Source organism: Sorghum bicolor, chromosome 9 (genome assembly GCF_000003195.3).
Source record: "Sorghum bicolor cultivar BTx623 chromosome 9, Sorghum_bicolor_NCBIv3, whole genome shotgun sequence".
NCBI classification, from domain to species: domain Eukaryota; kingdom Viridiplantae; phylum Streptophyta; class Magnoliopsida; order Poales; family Poaceae; genus Sorghum; species Sorghum bicolor.
Window position 1 is genome coordinate 45,429,597 of NC_012878.2, and position 9,702 is coordinate 45,439,298.

Genomic DNA, 9,702 nt, shown 5'->3' on the forward strand with positions numbered 1-9,702 from the left:
CGTGCCTTGCGCTGCTCACTGTTGGTGTCTTGTGGTTCACACCACGATGCACATCTTTATTGAGCAGGAACAAGGACGAGCATTGTTTCATGCGTTTTAGATGTACGGCCTTGTTTTAGATTGTGAATTTGGAAAATTTGCTATTATAGTACTTTCATTTGTATTTAGTAATTAGTGTCTAATCATGAACTAACTAGATTCAAAAGATTTGTCTCGTGATTTTACAACCAAATTGTGCAATTAGTTACTTTTTCATCTATATTTACTGCTCTGTACATGTGTTAAAAGATTCAATGTGACGAAGAGAGAGTGTGTGTAAAAATTTAGAATTTTAAAGCAATCTAAATAAGGCCTTTTCAAATATTTCTGTTGTTTCAAATATATGTTGCAAGTGTTTTATTTCGATGTTACATATGTTGCAGTGGGTATATATGTATGTTGCAAGTTTATTTTCTAAATGTTTTAACTTTGTTGTCTGGACGCTGCATGTGTTTTATCTGGATGTTGCATATTATAGTGGCTATACTGTTATATTGTAAATATATATTCCAAATGTTTCAACTATTTGAGATATACGTTGTATGTGTTTTATTTGGATGTAGTAGTGGTTATTTACGTTGCTCGTGTTTGAGATATACGTTGCACGTGTTTTATCGATTCCAAATGTGTTCATGTTGCAATGCACAGACATTTACCTATAATAGTAAAAATTATGTACTTTGTATCTAGGAAAAATAAAATATTTTATTATTTAGAAGAGGGAGGAAAGAAGGTTTGACCATACTCTTATACTATACCTATTTATTGACTAAAATAACTTACGTGCTGAACACACAACTATTTATTTGATCCGAAAATCATATCTGGCATTAGTTAATACTCACTTCTTTCTAAATTATAAGTTGCTTTGAATTTTTTAGTTTATTTATTTTGTTATATATTTAGATATATTATTTATCTAGATGTATAGTAAAATGGAGACTTCAGGTGTTGTCAAAAAAGAAAAAAAACTAGGAGGCTTCAGGTAATTGGCTCCAGCCTGTATCCACATCTTTGCTTCATCTTGGAGTTTAGAGAACAGCTTTTGGGAGGACCGTTGGCTTCTGTCAAACCTGCGATGGCCAAGGTGCGTCCTCTCGTCCCCTTGATGAGTTGCTGGATCCCTGTTTGTTGTCATAGATTAATAATAAGCTACTTATAATAAATAGGCATACACAACTACACAAGGGTGTGGCGGCCTGCAGGTGCAACAGTGGGGAGATGCATTCAGCTTCTCCGAAATGGTCTCTCAGCATGTACATGCTGAGCGGCCACTATCCTCTCCGTCAAAAGCAGTTCTCGAGATCTGTGACACCTTCCTCTCTCTTTGTATTCACATGTGTCAGTATTTTTTTCCACCGTATTCTTCTTGTATTTTCCTTTTTCAACGTTTGTGTCGCCGCCCACTTGCATGTGCTGCTGGCGTACTCACCCTCGGCCCCACAGTTGTGTCAACTGGCCACCCATTCACTCCTCTCTTTCCAAATTTTTTCTAACTGTGTTTCTTTGATAACAACACATCTAAGGCCTTGTTTACTTGCAAAATATTTTGCAAAATGTGAATAGTACCAATTTCGTTTGTATTTGATAAATATTGTCCAATCATAAACTAAGTAGGCTCAAAAGATTTGTCTCGTCAATTCCGACCAAACTGTGTAATTAGTTTTTATTTTCGTCTATATTTAATAGTTCATGCATATATCTAAAGATTCAATGTGACGGGAAATCTGAAAAATTTTGTAAAATTTGTTGTGAACTAAACAAGGCCTAAATAGAAATATTCCTAATCTTCTACTCCCTCCGTCCCACAAATAAATGCATCTCTTTGACTACTACGATTCATGTTTGACCATTCGTCTTATTTAAATTTTTTGTGCAAATGATAAAATAAATAAATTATTATAAAAATACATCTAACAATAAAATAAGCCATAAAAATAATATTTATTAAATTTTTTTGAATAAGACGAACGGTCAAACATAAATCATAGAAGTCAAAGAAATGCAATTATTTGTGGAACGGAGGGAGTAGTACTAATCGTGCACTGATCTTTTACTTTATTTTTAATTTTTCGTTCACACACTGATCTTTTATTCTATTTTAAAATTTTCATTTGATGTAGTTTTTTCTGTTATTTTCTCCTTATTGCCACATCATTTACAATATGCCTTTTTAATAGCTTACTTCTATATAAATATTTCAGCTTTATTTTTCAGCATGCACAGTATGTTGGTTCAACCTTAATATTCTAAATTTATATTACAAACAATATCTTATCACAAAACACTGTATAAAAAAATAAAAGAAAAGAGATAGAAACGGAGACCACTTTATATATAGTAAAGAAGTAGTATAGGTAATGTATGTACGTATGTAAATACAATGTACACGGAGAAGAGAGCAAAGAAGCTGTCACTGTTGTTGTACATCTCGAGGTTGAGTTGGATGGCTAGAATAGTGCCTGCGGAGCAGGTAGGCACAAAAAAACCGGGTTCTTCTCCCAGCTTATCTTGTCATTCTCGGCATGGCCGCTGCCAAGCACCCTACAGTTCACAAGGGGAACATTTTCGAGCGACTAATGATTGCTTTGACTCTATGTTAGATTGTGAAAGCCCAAGTTTGGTTTTGGTAATTAATGACACCAAGTTGCTAATGCCTTGTGTTTAAGTGTTTTGAGTTAGGCATAGCAACACATGTGATGAAGGTGCAAGGTGGCATGGAAAGATGGCCACATGATTACAAAGAGATGAAGCATGATGTGGAGATCATGTTGATAGACGAGGATTAAAGTTATCAAAACAAAGGTATAAACATATGATTTTACTTTTGCCGGTCTAAGATGAGTAGAGAAGTGATTGACCGGGTTTAGGATAGATAGCCGACTATCAAGAGGGGAAATCACGGTCATCTCTCGAATCAAGTGCTACTAGGTCCATGTCTTGAGCATATGCATTAGGATCTAGCAAAGTGCTAACTTAACTCCTTTGGTGAAAATATTTGTGAAAAGCTAACACACTTGCACTTTGGTGGTGGACACTTGTTGGTGTTGGCACATTTACAAAGGAGGTGGAGTTCCTAGGGTTGAGAGGGGTGTGGGTTCCTCTCTCCCTCCCGCCGAGCTTGCGAATTTTCCACCGGCGCAATAGAAAATATACACTTATTTTTCTCAAAAGCGCCGAATCCCGCCTCGGGATTCGGCGCTTTTGAGAAAAATAAGTGTATATTTTCTATTGCGCCGGTGAAAAATTTGGAGAAGTCGTGGGAGTGTTTTCTCACTGAGAAACACTCACCGGACGCTGAGTGTGGAGGCACCGGACGCTGGCCTCAGAGTCCGGTGTGCTTGATCCTGCTAGGGTTGAGCACCGGACGCACTCTGAGAGCGTCCGGTGGTTAGCGTCCGGTGTGAGGGCGTTTTGCAACCCTCTCTGCGCATGGGTCCGGTGTGCACCGGACGCGTCCGGTGTGAACCTACAGAGCGTCCGGTGGTCCGCATGTGACCGTTACGATCTGACACGCGAGATTCAGGACGGACACGTGGCCATCTCCAGTGCACCGGACGCAGGGTGTTGAGCGTCCGGTGCGCACTTAGTAGCGTCCGGTGCCTCCGTTTTCAGCCCAGTGAAAACAACCAACGGCTAGTTTCTTTGAGGGGCTTATAAATAGAAGGTGGCCGGCTTTGGGAGGTTCTCTCTTGCACATTTTGATTACTTGAGACATACATTGAGCTAGAGAACACTCCCTCCACTCATCTCCTTGCTTGTTTGCTAATCCTAGTGAGATTGAGTGAGATTCAAGTGCATTGCTTTGAGAGTTGCATTTAGTGGCACTTGATTCTTGAGTTTGTTGCGGATTTCTTGTTACTCTTGGGTGTTTCCCGACGCCCTAGACGGCTTGGAGCAGCGGTGGTGTTGAGCTCGTGATTGGAGATTGTTTCGAGCCTCACCAAGTGATTTGTGAGGGGTTCTTGAGCCTTCCCCGCGGGAGATCGCAAATTGGTTACTCTAGTGGATTGCTCGTGGCTTGGAGGATCCCCATCTTGTGAGTGGATGTGCGGCACCCGCTGAGGGTTTGGCTTTGGATTGTCAATTAGCTCGTGATCCATCAAGTGGGTGTATCGCCACAACGAGGAGTAGCTTGCCGGGAAGCAAGTGAACCTCGGTAAAAAATCTTGTGTCATCTCTTGCCGAGGTCTCTCTCGTGATTGTGTACGTGATTGATTGGATATATCTTTTCTCTACAACGTCGGTATAACAATCACTCTCCTCTCTTTACTTACTTGCCTACCTTGTTAGTTTATCTTGTGTAGCTTAGTTCTTGTTAGTATAGAGTTGTTGTGTAGCCTTCTCTAGTTGTTGTGTTTTAGTGTTTAGCCTTCTTGCTAGACTTGTTTAGGTGGCTTGCATAGCTTAGTTGTGCTAGTGCTAGAATAGCTTCGCCACTTATTTTACTAACTCACTTGTTTAGTAAAGTTTGTAGAATTTTAAATAGGCTATTTACCCCCTCTAGCCATTTGAACCTTTCAGATTGTATATTTGAATGCAAATTTGAAGTATTCATTTCTAATTAACGTACAATAATATCAACATTTATATTTAAATTCAAATTCAAACTAAAATATGATAATATCTACAGGAGTTACTTACATAAAAAAGTAGTTTATACACATGGGTAGTTTATGTCAGATGTAAAGTTGCAAAGATTAAAAGGATGTATCACGTCCAGGAGATCACGTGTGCATTAATTAGATCAGGAAAGAATCTTTATATCCAAAATTTGCCTAATTTATATTATTATATAAAGAAAAAAGGGTATTGCTATGGTACACTCAAATAACTGTGAACCGTCAATCTGAAAAGCAATTGTCAAATATTACCTCCAAAGAGGCACTGGCGGTGCCACCGCCCGGCCCCCCCGGGCGGCCGGTCGGGCTCGTCGCCAAGTTCATAAAGAAAATTTCTTTATATCAAAGTAGATTTTTATAATTTTCTAATTAAATATTTTTATACAATAAATTTTGCTGGGGCTCCTAAAAGCTTGTGGCTCCGCTAATGCAAAGAGGTAATAGGATATACAAGAAAAATATCTTCATATATATCTAATATGCATGCATGATTTAACTTTTCAAATATGATCTCGAGTTTTTAATAACATGGACGTGGACACATGATGGGGGGACACAGTTCACACATGTGCAGTCATATTTTATTTTATTGCATATATAATAACACAATAATTTATAATATATGACTAAATGATTTTGTAAAATTTATTTAATTTGTTGGAATATGATGAATGAACGGGAAATTTAAATCTGTTTTGTTTTGAACATTAAAAAAGTGAAGCTTATTCAATTCATAGTGTACGTGATTGTAATGTAACATTTTTTTTATTGTAACGTGACCAAGCCCAATTAAAAAATATAAAATAGCATGTCTTGGAAAGTTGAATTTTGACTCCAAACCATCTCTTGCCCGATGATGGCCTTCCTTGAAGTTGTAATCGTCGGTTGCAATCAAAAGGAAACAAATTGCATGTATATATGCAGATAAAAGAAAGCAATATATTATTTATTTTTCTTTTTATTACTTACTTTATTTCTCTTAATATTCAAGGGCTCAGATTTATTTAAACTCTTACCTCTTACTAGGTAAGAGTTGTACAATAGCAAAACCCAAGAAAAATTATATAAATATATATTCTAACATACTACCTCCTACCAGGTAATAGATGATCCTAACCATTCGATTAATTAAATTCATAACTCATAATCATTTGGGTATACCACAACAAAGCCCATTAGCAAATCACCTTTATTTCTTTCATAACATATACTCCTCTGTCCTAAAATAACTGTCGTTTTGGGTTTTTGTGTCGCAAGTTTGACTAGATTTACAGAAAATATATGTAATATTTATATCTTCAAATAAATTTATTAAAAAAAATTAGATTTAGATATCTTTACGATGATACTAATTATGTATCATAAGTATTAATAGTTTTAATATATATATAATCAAAGTTATTTCTCAGGAAGCGAGAACGACAGTTATTTTGGGACGGAGGGAGGGAGTAGATACAATATAGTATATGCGAGCAATTCAAGGTGAACTTTGGTTAAAATTAATCTTTCCTCGTATACCATTCTTAGGCTCTTGATTGCGTCTGTTAAAATTTATCACTCGTCATATCGAATATTTAGACCCATGCATAGAGTTACTAAATATAGACTATTTACGAAACTAAAAAACAGCTGGAGTATTTTGAATCTTTTAAGCTTAATTAATCTATGATTAGACACTAATTGTTAAAGAAAATAAAAATGCTACCATACCTACTCAACTTTAACAAATTCAACCAAATACCTTTTTATTGCAGTACGAGATTGCGGCAGCTGAGGATGGAAGGACAAACATCTTTTTATTGCAGTACGAGGGTGCGGCAGCTGACGATGGAAGGATCCCTGCCATCTGGGAGACTGGGACACATACGCCCATTCAGGTCTGTCCCACCGTCGTCTGTCTCCGTTGACTTTCCCCCTGAAATGAACTGCCCGTTGACTTTCTGCACTCCCTAATTTCTGACCATCAAGTTCTGCCGAATGTTATGCTAGACTTGAGCGGTTATTGCTAGTGAAGTATCAGGTGCTATGTTGGTTTCAGTTACTTGAGAAAAACATGGCGTAGCCTTCTTTTGTGCCAATCTCAACATCCATGGACGATAGATCGTTTACTCGTCTGACTGTCTTCCCGTACTAGTACTGTGTTTAGTACTTGAACATTTATCTCAACTCAAATGTAGTATGATTGTCTGATGTGTCAGAGAGAAATACATTTAGGCCTTGTTTAGTTCGCAAAAAATTTCAAGATTCTCCGTCACATCGAATCTTTGGTCGCATGCATGGAGCATTAAATATAGATGAAAATAAAAACTAATTGCACAGTTTACCTGTAATTTGTGAGATGAATCTTTTGAGCCTAGTTACTCCGTGATTGGACAATGTTTGTCAAATAAAAACGAAAGTGCTACAGTAGCCAAAAATCAAAGTTTTTGCGAACTAAACAAGACCTTAAGGATACCGGTGATATCGCTTATGATGGATACCATAAGGCCTTGTTTAGTTGTGAATTTTTTTTGGATTTCGCTACTGTAGCATTTTTTATTTTTATTTTACAAACATTGTCCAAGCATAGGGTGGATTCTTAAAAAGTTTTTTATTTTTGATGGGAACTAAACAAGGCATAAGTATAAGGTACGGATTTTCTCCCAAGGATGAAAGGATCAAATGCCAGTTTTAATTTGCTACAGTCCTTGGGTAGTTGGGGACTTGCGGAACAATCACTTTTCACATCTGCTCTTTTCTGTTTATATGTAGGATGATGTCAAGCTAATGAGTGACATCGCCCTGGGGTCCTACAGGTTCACTATTTCTTGGTCAAGGCTTATTTCTGGTGTGGCAAATGAACTTTAACATGCGGCGTCTGTGATGATGATGAACTGTTCATGAACATTGTTAGCTTCTGATGTTCTACAAGTGGGAGAGGAGCGGTGAATCCAGAAGGGCTGCAGTTTTACAACAATTTGATTGATGAGCTGATGAAAGCAGGTGTGTTTTTATTTAAATGTTATCTCATTTGAATATTTTTCATGCTAACTTGGTTTTCCCACCCCACATTGTGCATGCTATTCTGCAGGTATTCAGATAAATGCTGTTCTTTACCATATAGATCTTCCTCAGATCCTTGAAGATCAGTACAGTGGGTGGGTTAGCCCCAAAATCATGTAAGTATAGTTACTTACCTTAATGGCATCCTGATTTCATGAGAATCATTTGGAAATTGGAATATAACCAGATTCCTTTACCTTTTTTGGCAGATGTGATATAGAGATGATTTCACAGCATATGCCAATGTGTGTTTCCATGAGTTTGGCGATAGAGTTGCCCACTGGACAATAGTGCTCGAGCCAAACATCATGGCTCAAGGTAGTTTTGACAGTGGATATCTCCCCCCAAAGCTCATATCCATTTGGCACGAGCAATTGCACAGTTGGAAACTCCACAACTGAGCCATATTTGTTTGTACACCACAGCCTACTGGCTCATGCATATGCATCAACTGTTAGGCTTTATAGGCAGAACTACCAAGTGAGCTCTCTGCTTATATTCTTTTCCTCTGAATTTTATTTATGAAGTTGGGGAAATTATGTCTGTTACCTTATTTTCGATTTCAGGCTAAACAGAAGGGCACTATTGGCCTCAATATGTACACCATTTGGCTCTATCCATTCACAGATTCAGCTGAAGACATTGAAGCCACAGAAAGAGTAAAATCCATCTTATTTGGCTGGTATGTTCTGCTGTATTGACTATAATATGTATAGTAACTATTACAGAAACCAAAAAGTATATTGTGACTATTTTTATTGATCTGTCACCAGTTGCTCTAGGCAGGTGGTCCTTTGATTGTTCAATAATTAGAAACTTGTCCGGCATTTTTTTTTCTAATGTCTAACTTTAGTGTATATGGTCATTTCAAAGAAATGAGATCTTAATAATAGTGTATATGCACTACCTGCAGAAATAGTGATTTTTTTTTCCAAATTTTCAGAATCCTGCATCCGTTGGTGTTCGGAGACTATCCTCATGAGGAAGATTGCTGGTTCCCGTCTCCATCTTTTACCAACTTCGAATCTGAGCTTCTTATTAATTCATTCGACTTCATCGGACTGAATCACTATACCTCTCTACATGTGAGCAATCATCCTAATGCAATTAGAAGGGCCCCTACAAGACTTTACTGCTGACTTGGCCGTCCTTTTCAGAGGTCTAATGTTTGTACAAATTTCTTGTTGTATGTTCATATTCCTCAAAATATTTTAGAGGTTGCTCTTCTTTTTTTCCAGGGACCAGGGATGCTCCCCCTTCTGTAATGGTGAGATGCTGAACTTGCTTTTTACTGAAATGTTTAAACTGGTCAAAACAAGTATCTTTGATTTATCTATTTGAAGCAGATTTCTGGAGGGGTAATGGTAGATCCTCATGGACTGGAGCTCATACTTGAATATATCTGTGGAAACTATGGAAGCTTGCCATTCTATATCCAGGAAAATGATCAGTCTGTAGTGCTTGTGACTGCAGTACTAAGATACTCCGCAATTTTTATTTTGGAAGAAGCCATCAAACTCCAAAACTGGATATATTTGGCCATCAGTGTGCTCTACTTATAGTCCAATGGTAAAAAATATCCGATTTTTGCATTTGACGGCCAAAGTCGAACCTGAGTGATAGTTCGATAGTAAAAAATAGACTTTTTTCTTCATTTATTTTTCATGTTCAGAAAATGCTGCAAAATTTTGCACTAACTTGACACGGCATCAAATCAGGCTATGGAGGAGCTGATGACACCCTGGATGATGTGGAGAGTGTTAGTCGCTGGATCCTTGTTCTAGGTGTGAGCAGGATCCTTACTTTCATTGAGAGGATAACACACAGAGTTGGGACAATTTTCCGGGTTTATTTCTCACACAATGCTATGCCAACCTGAGGAGTTGGGGATATATATTTATAGGGCTGCTAACCAGCCAGCATACTAGTCTAAGATGCTGTCCTACAGATGCTAACTGCTGTCCTAAAAGCAGTCAAGATGCTGTCCTACAGATGCTAA

At 37.6% G+C, this 9,702-nt stretch overlaps 1 pseudogene; it reads left to right on the forward strand.

Moving 5' to 3' along the window:
• LOC8062698 lies at positions 1,118-9,702 on the forward strand (annotated as a pseudogene).